We start from the raw sequence: 8,318 nt of genomic DNA on the forward strand, positions 1-8,318 counted from the left end.
ATGGCATGATGATTAAAATAAACAATGGCATTAACTAATTAAACCTAATATTAATATTAAGTAAAAATGAAATAAAAATAAAATAATAGTAAAATAAAAATAAAAATAAAAAATGAAAATAAAAATGAAATAAAATGGTAATGAGTAAATAGATAAAATGCATATACATAAAGCTAAATTTAAGTATTTTGAAAGTAAAAGAAAAATTAAATAAACAAATATAAAATTTAGGTAAAAAATAATAAACATAAAATAATGATAATAATAGTAAAAATAATAAAATAATCTAAAATTTGAAAGTATCTAAAAAGATATAAAATAATAAATAATAAATAAAATAACAATAATAAAAGTGATAAGAAAAAATAAGTAAAGTCTATTAAAAAATAAAATATAAATATTAAATACTAAATTAATTAATTTAATATTATATTAATAAAATTAATTAATTTAATAATAAAATAGCCGAAATAACCAAAAAGGGACTAATTTGAACTTAAAAAAAAAATTCGGGGCAAATCCAAAATAAATAAAAAAGGAAAATGACCACATTGAACACGCGAATAACAAGAATGGACTAAAAGAGCAATTTTCCCTTCTCCTTCAAGACAGTGCCGCAGTTTGCGGCAGCGGGAAGGCCAAAAGTCACCAGATAAGTTTTTTTTTTCTTTTTTTTATATATTATATATGTGTGTATATATATTGTTATTTAAAGCAAAAGAAAAATAAAGAAATCTTTAGGTATATACAGTTTCAAAACATGGAAATAAAGAAAATGGAAGGACCTTTACGCATTTCTCTATTTTTCTTCAATCTGCCATGTTATTATTTTGTGTTGTTTGTATTGCCTGATTCAATTATTTGTTTTGTATTCAAAAAAATCCCCAAAAAATACAAGATTTTAGGGATTTTATAGCCTGTTCACAAAATATTATTGTATCTTTTTCCATATGCTTGTCATTTCAACCTTTATTTCTTATAGGTGGCAGTGCAAGTGGCGAGGGCGTTGGCAGAGGCTAGGGTGGCAGTGGCAGCGCCACTTGGGGATAAGGTTAGGTCATTTGTCTTTTCTAAAAATGTTGGGTTTGTGCTATTGGGTCTTGCAATTGGGTTTTCAGTCTGTTTGGTTTTTGTTGGGTTGTGGTTTAAATTTTGGGCTGTAATGGGACGGTTATTTAATGGACTTGGTTTTTTTATTATTCTGGGCTCGGGCAAATTGGGCTTATTACAACTGCCATTCTTTGCTCGTTTTCATATAACGAGAACAGAGCAAAGACTTTTAAGAAAGACCAATTTTGCTCGGTCTAGCCGAGTCTTGATTTCTTTGGTGCTTCTCTTCAAGTAGCTTCCTTCTAGTCTACTGCATCTTGTTGCTTTGATCCACTCCATTTTCTTTTCAGAGAGACAAGACTTGTAGTTTCAATTTGCTCCACTGCAACTGCTCCACCGCTTTACTGCAACTTCAGCAAGATAAGGTTTATAGCTTTAATCTGCTCTATTGCAACTTCAAAGAGATAAGATTTGTTATCTTCAATCTACTCCACTTCAACTTCAGCGACATAAGATTTATAACTCGTAGCTTTGATCTGTTCGACTGCAACTTTAGTGAAATAAGATCTGCTATCTTCAGTCTGCTCTACTGCAACTTCAAGGAGATAAGACTGGTGGCTTCAACCTGCTCTACTGCAACTTCAGAGAGATAAGGTTTGTGATTTTCGATCTACTCCACAGCAACTTCAGGGAGATAAGATCTGTAGCTTTAATCTACTCCACTACAACTTCAAAGAGATAAGATTCGCCATAATAACTTCAATCCGTCCTACTGCAACTTCAGGAAGATAAGGTTTGTGGCTTTAATCTACTCCATTACAACTTCAGGGAAATAAGATTTGCCATAATAACTTCAATCCGTCCCACTGCAACTTCAAGGGTATGGGATTTGTAACTCAATCAGTCTATTACACCATTCTCTGGGTAACATGACCTGTAAAATTCATTTCATGGGTCTATGTTTGTGCCAAATGATTAGGATGTCATGATTAAAATGAATCAAATATCCTAACTAGATATGTATACATAATATTTGTATGAATACAGAATGTCATGAGAATGATTCCTTTTTAATGCTTGGGTTGTCATTGCTCGTTGTTAATCAAAGTTCCATTACTGATGCAATATCCTGTCTTCTTGTTCAATTGATATCTTTGACAGAAATCTCGAAGAAATAGCCATAATTTAGATTACTTTTCTCAAATGTTTCCAACCCTTAGGTTTGGCGAGTTCTAAATAATAGTCTTGTTTTAGGTCCTGATACTATTTAAAAACTTTCAGAGCAATATGCAAAACTCCTTTTTATGAGAATATTATTAGTCTATTAATCATTATTTCAATGTAAAATGCTTGAAAAAGATCATAATGATGGATGGAACTAAAATTTATGAGGAACAATATTTGAAAAGAATAGATTAATCCAAGAAAGCAAACAATGCTGAAATACAAAATGAATAAAAAGAAAATAGGTGCCCCAAATATCGCAACATGAGCTTCTCTACACGAACTTCTTGAAAACCATTTTGAGGTCAACATATGTTTAGTAGATTTAGAGTACTTTTTCGATGCCCAAGATGTAACGTTTCTCCTCATTGTTATTTTTGAGAGGATAGGACTACCACATGCCCTATCTTTGATCAAAAGTTGAATTGCCCTTTAATGGTTTTCAATTCAAAGCCCCTTTGGTCTCAAATTGCTCTTTTATGAGTTTTCACCTTGGCCTTTCCCTTTTTTTTTTAGGTGAAGTATTTCTTGACCGAATCTGAATTCTCTGGATTAGGCAAGTTCTTGTCATCCATCTCAGTCAATATCAATTCTCCTCCAGAAAAAGGTCTTTTTTTACCACATAAGGTCCTTACCAATTTGGCATCCATTTCCCTCTAAAGTTCTTTTGTATGGGCAAGATCTTTTTCAATACTACGTCCCCCTCATGGAATTCTCTGGGATGAATTTTTTTATTGTAAGCTCGCATCATTCACTTTTGGTACATTTGACCATGACGGATGGCTTTCAACCTTTTCTCTTCGATCAAGTTTAGCTGATCATATCGGGATTGGATCCATTTTGCTTCATCGAACTTCAATTCTGACCAAACTTGGAGAGAAGGAATCTCAAATTCGATGGGTAAAACTGCCTCCATTCCATAGACCAATGAGTAAGGCATTGCCCCAATGGAGGTCCTAACAGACGTTCGATAAGCATAGAGGAAAATGGTAATTTCTTATGCCAATCTTTATAAGTCTCGGTCATTTTCCCCATGATCTTCTTAATGTTTTTATTGGCTGGCTCGACTACACCGTTCATTTTCAGGCGAATTAATTTTCTCATTATACATAATTCTAAATATGTTATCGTTTATTTCATTTGAAACTAGACTCATTAAGGAGTCTAAGGATATAAATTTTATCTTATAACCATTTTTGTACCATTTATAATGATTTTCAAAAGCGAGCAGGGGACCTCAAGTCATTTTGACTCTATTCCACGCCACTTCAAATATCTCATTATTGGCAATTCTTTTGCTCACACGGTTTCTTTTATAAGAAACTAGACTCATTAAGATTTCATGACATGATTTATTCAGCTTCTAACTCAACTTCCACGATTTATGGTGATTTTCGAAATCACGTTCTTCGCTTCTGTCCTAAGCAGATTTATTACCCATTCTTGCATTCATATTATTTAACATGTATATCACCAAATCAATCTCATATAACCTTTCACCATAACCGAATACACATATGAGATTTTCACATATACTTCTCATTTCTCAATCATGATTCAATTCCGATCAATCTAACATATAAAAGTATATAATACATACCTGATCAACTTAATGCATTTGACATATTCAATGGTAGTTTACTACGAACATTCGAAATCATAATCTTACTCCAATCATCGGCGTTAAGTTTGCTAGGTTTAAAACCCAAATCCAATCACCACCACAAAGCATGCGGACTTTAAGCCCGAATATAATACCAGCACAAATGCCTTCGGGCTTAGCCGGATATAACACCAGCACGAATGCCTTCGGGCTTAGCCCGGATATAACACCAGCACGAATGCCTTCGTGGCTTAGCCCGGTTATAACACCAGCATGAATGCCTTCGGGCTTAGCCCGGATATAACACCAAATCATATACTAAAATCAAATACCAACATCTAAGACTTTCTTTCTTTTTCACGATATACTATGTTATTAAATAAATACAACACTTAATAAATCACTTAAAACTTATAAAAGAATCAACCCCAAGTACTTAAAAAGAACTTACCTCAAAAGTGGTTGAACGATTATATACGGCTATTCGAGTACTTTCATTTTCCCCTTATCCGAATTTGGTGTCCTTGGTTCTCGAGCTAATAGAAGAAAACAAAGTTTTCCATTCGATGATCTACTCCCAAAACTACAAGTTCATCATTTAACTAAATTTATTCACAACCGAATCTATATATAATTTATACATTAATATCATATGCATTTAGCCAAATATGTTTTCTTTTCATGTTCACATACAAATTTCGTTTTCAAAATCATGAACTTGTAAGTTATATTCGAACACACAACTACACATTAACTTAGCTATTAAATCAAACCTTGTAATCATTTAATTTCATTAGCCGATTATTTGGTATATTTAAAATTACACATATAAAACCATTTTGCCAACTCAACCTTATCTTTCTAATACTTCCAATTGCAACATCAAAAACACCAACTAATGCATTTCTCTCATGATCGAACATAAATATAAACTCATAACCAAATCTTTATATAAATCATTTATATACCAATTTACCGTATGCTCATAGCTTATATACTAATTCAATTAAATCATTTCTTGACTAAAATACCACATTGCCATAGTACATATAACCTAAATGGTTGAATCCACTTGGTTACTACTATCACATATCACATTCGTCACTACCATAATAATCTACTTGGAACTTTCAACTAAATTTTACTATACCAAGATTACATAGAAACAAAATAAATTCATTTCAACCATTTAGTACATTCGGTGTTTGCTCACATGAATACAAAGATTTAGCATTAATTTTACTTAACTAAATTCTCCAATCTATATTCGCAATTATGTTAAAATACTTACGCACACCAAATTGATTCTAGCCTATCATCTACTTCACAACAATTCGTCTTCTTTTACAACACATGCACAATCTATTAACTAAAGAGGGTCATTCGGCATCTATCCAGTATATATTAATAATTTAAAACACAACATCACCAAGCTATTACTCACATTCACATTCGGCAAGGACCAATTAATAAACCTTAAATTCAAAATCTAGTTTTGTATGCATATATCACTTGAAGCATCAAACCCAATTCATTAATACCTAATTTAACAAGTTCAAAACTCATTTCGACAATGAGGTTCTTGATTTAGAACAAGGATAATCCCTCTATTCACTATCCATAATCAAATTCGACAACCATATACACTGAAATTTAACATTCGTTCTTTCCCTCAAAATTCAAATTCATAATTCATTTCTTGCCAATTGTCGAACATCAATAGCCATTTAGGACAAATATACCTCATACAAGCATTATTTTAACCCACTATGTACTATTCATGCATTTTAACCCTTATAGCCAATTACTATCTATCTAACTAGCCACAACTAACCTTATTCATCAAGATATAAAATCAAACATACCTCAAATTGCCTTCACAAGGGCCGAACACCATAGAGCCTAATTGTTTCTTTGTTCTTTAAGCTACGGCAATTGAAGGAAAGTAAAGCGTGAAAACTTTGTTTTCACCACCCAATTTCTTATTAATTCCCAATTTCCAACATTATTTCACATTTTAAAGCATCAAACACAAGAATTCTTATCAAAGCATCCATGGCCGAAACATGCTTAACAATTATAAACAAGAATTGGACCATGAGTTAGCTAGACAACTTAACAATAACCTCAATAATCAAGTTTCCATCAAAATTTTCAAGAGAGCTTACCTAATAGAAGAAAACAAAGTGCCAAATGCCTTAGGAATTTTTCTCCTCCCCTCCTCACAAGTTCGGCTAGATGAGAAGATGAACCCCCCCATGAAAACATTGTTTTTATCACTATTGTTATAATATTAATATTCCTTTAATATTATAATATTCATTTCATATTATAAAACAATTTAACTTATAAAATAAAAATAATAAAATCATATTTTATTCATGATTCATCATCATTACGCCCACTACACTTAAAGATGGGCTATTTGACATGTAAGGACTCATTTTTTGTAACTACAACTATTCAGCCACTTTTTAATTTTGCCTAGCAAGATTTCAATGTTTAACTACTAAGCCCTTTTTGATTAATTCACATCAAATGACAAAAATCAAAGCATTCAAAGATTCACACATGCATTTTCACATATATTAAACATAGAATATAGTATTTAATTATTTTTGTGTCTCGATTTTGTGGTCCCGAAACCACTTTCTGACTAGGGTCAAATTAGAGCTGTCACAACTCTCCCCCCCTTAGGGATTTTCGTCCCCGAAAATCTTATCAACGAAAAAAAAAAAAGTTTCTATTCTGAAAACGTTTTTAAAAATTTCGGAATCACAAATTTCCATTCATCACATGTATCTCTTTTTACCAACAATCTCTAAACTTTAATTCACACTGGCAGATCACATTGGCAGACTATATTATAAATATCTCAACAACTTTGTCGATCGGAATTTTGTACATACTAAACTGAAGACACAGATTCTTCCTTGTTAAAAGATCGATCATGACCCAATGATATTTCTTTTTTTCAGGAGACAATGTAACACCCCGTTCCCGATACCGTCGCCGGAGTCGGACACGAGGGGTTCTCAGACCAACTCTCATGTGTCGCACAGACTATTTTTCACATTTCCAGTCCAGGTGGCAAACTGCGTCCTGTCACCTTAAAATCATATCTCGAGTTCCAGAACTCGAAAACCAGTTCCGTAAATTTTCCCCAAATTTAGACTCATATATCCATCCGTGGATTTATTTCTAAAATTTTTGGTGGGGCCAATTGGTACAGTTTATTAGTTACAGTCACCCCTGTTTCGGGGTTCGACTACACTGACCTTTGCGCATTACGACCTGGATATCATCTCGTACAGAGCTCCAATGCTCATGCTGTTTGTTTCTAATGAAACTAGACTCAAAGGGGAATCTATGCATATAAGGCATGACTTCTAATTGTTTCTGGATAATTTATGGTAAATTTTCAAAGTCGAAACATAGAATCCAGAAACCGTTCTGGCCCTATCTCACGAAATCTTGAATATCTCTTAAAATACAGCTCATATGGTCGTTTTGTTTCATCCATATGAAAATAGACCCATCAAGCTTCGAGTACGTAATTTTTTTAGCAATTAATTCCACTTATACTATTTTTAGTGATTTTTCGATCTCATATCACTACTGCTGTCCGCAACAGTTACTGCAGTAGACTATGCCAATTTCATGAATCCTTCCTTAGCCTTACTAATCATCCATCATACATGACACAAATTATGGCCACCTTATCAAAATTAAGGTTTCTAAGACTCGTGGGTATAGATTCTAGCATCCCACTCAAACGACCACATAGGCCATTTTCACATGGCTTAAAGTTTACAACCCAAAATTTAACAAAACAAAATAGCCCATACATGCCAAATGTTCTCCTAAGTTGACTAAGAAGACAATACCAAAATTGCTCACGGTGTGATGACTTCGTTGACGGTTCCGAGCACCCAAAAGGAGACGAGTCCAAGAAACCTAAAATGGGTGACAAGAAAACACCGAGTGAGTTTATAACTCAGTAAGTCATAAGCATTCCACAACCATCCATTAATAAAATTATCATAAAATGAAATAATGAAACAAGGCCAAGTGTTCCAGCCATACCGAACTATACCATAGTTCCTTAGACCTTTCAGATCAATCTCATACCAAGTCATACATTTACATTTCATATACTATTCAATAGGATATTTGAAGCAATTTCCATACATCATTTCATTTCCGCAACAATCATGCAATCAAATGAACTTTCATCTATTCCACGATACCTTATTTACGGGAATGCAATTGAAATCATCACATAGATTTAAATCTTACCAACTCCACCCCGAGCATGAACATAGCATCTATTAGCCATGAACTCAAGGTACTTACTCTTTCCGCTGTCCATACTCATCTCGATAAAGTCACACCTCCATATAAATATTCAATCGGAGATATGTGTAGAGTTCGCACACAT

This window comes from Gossypium arboreum, chromosome 6 (assembly GCF_025698485.1).
Source record: "Gossypium arboreum isolate Shixiya-1 chromosome 6, ASM2569848v2, whole genome shotgun sequence".
NCBI lineage: Eukaryota > Viridiplantae > Streptophyta > Magnoliopsida > Malvales > Malvaceae > Gossypium > Gossypium arboreum.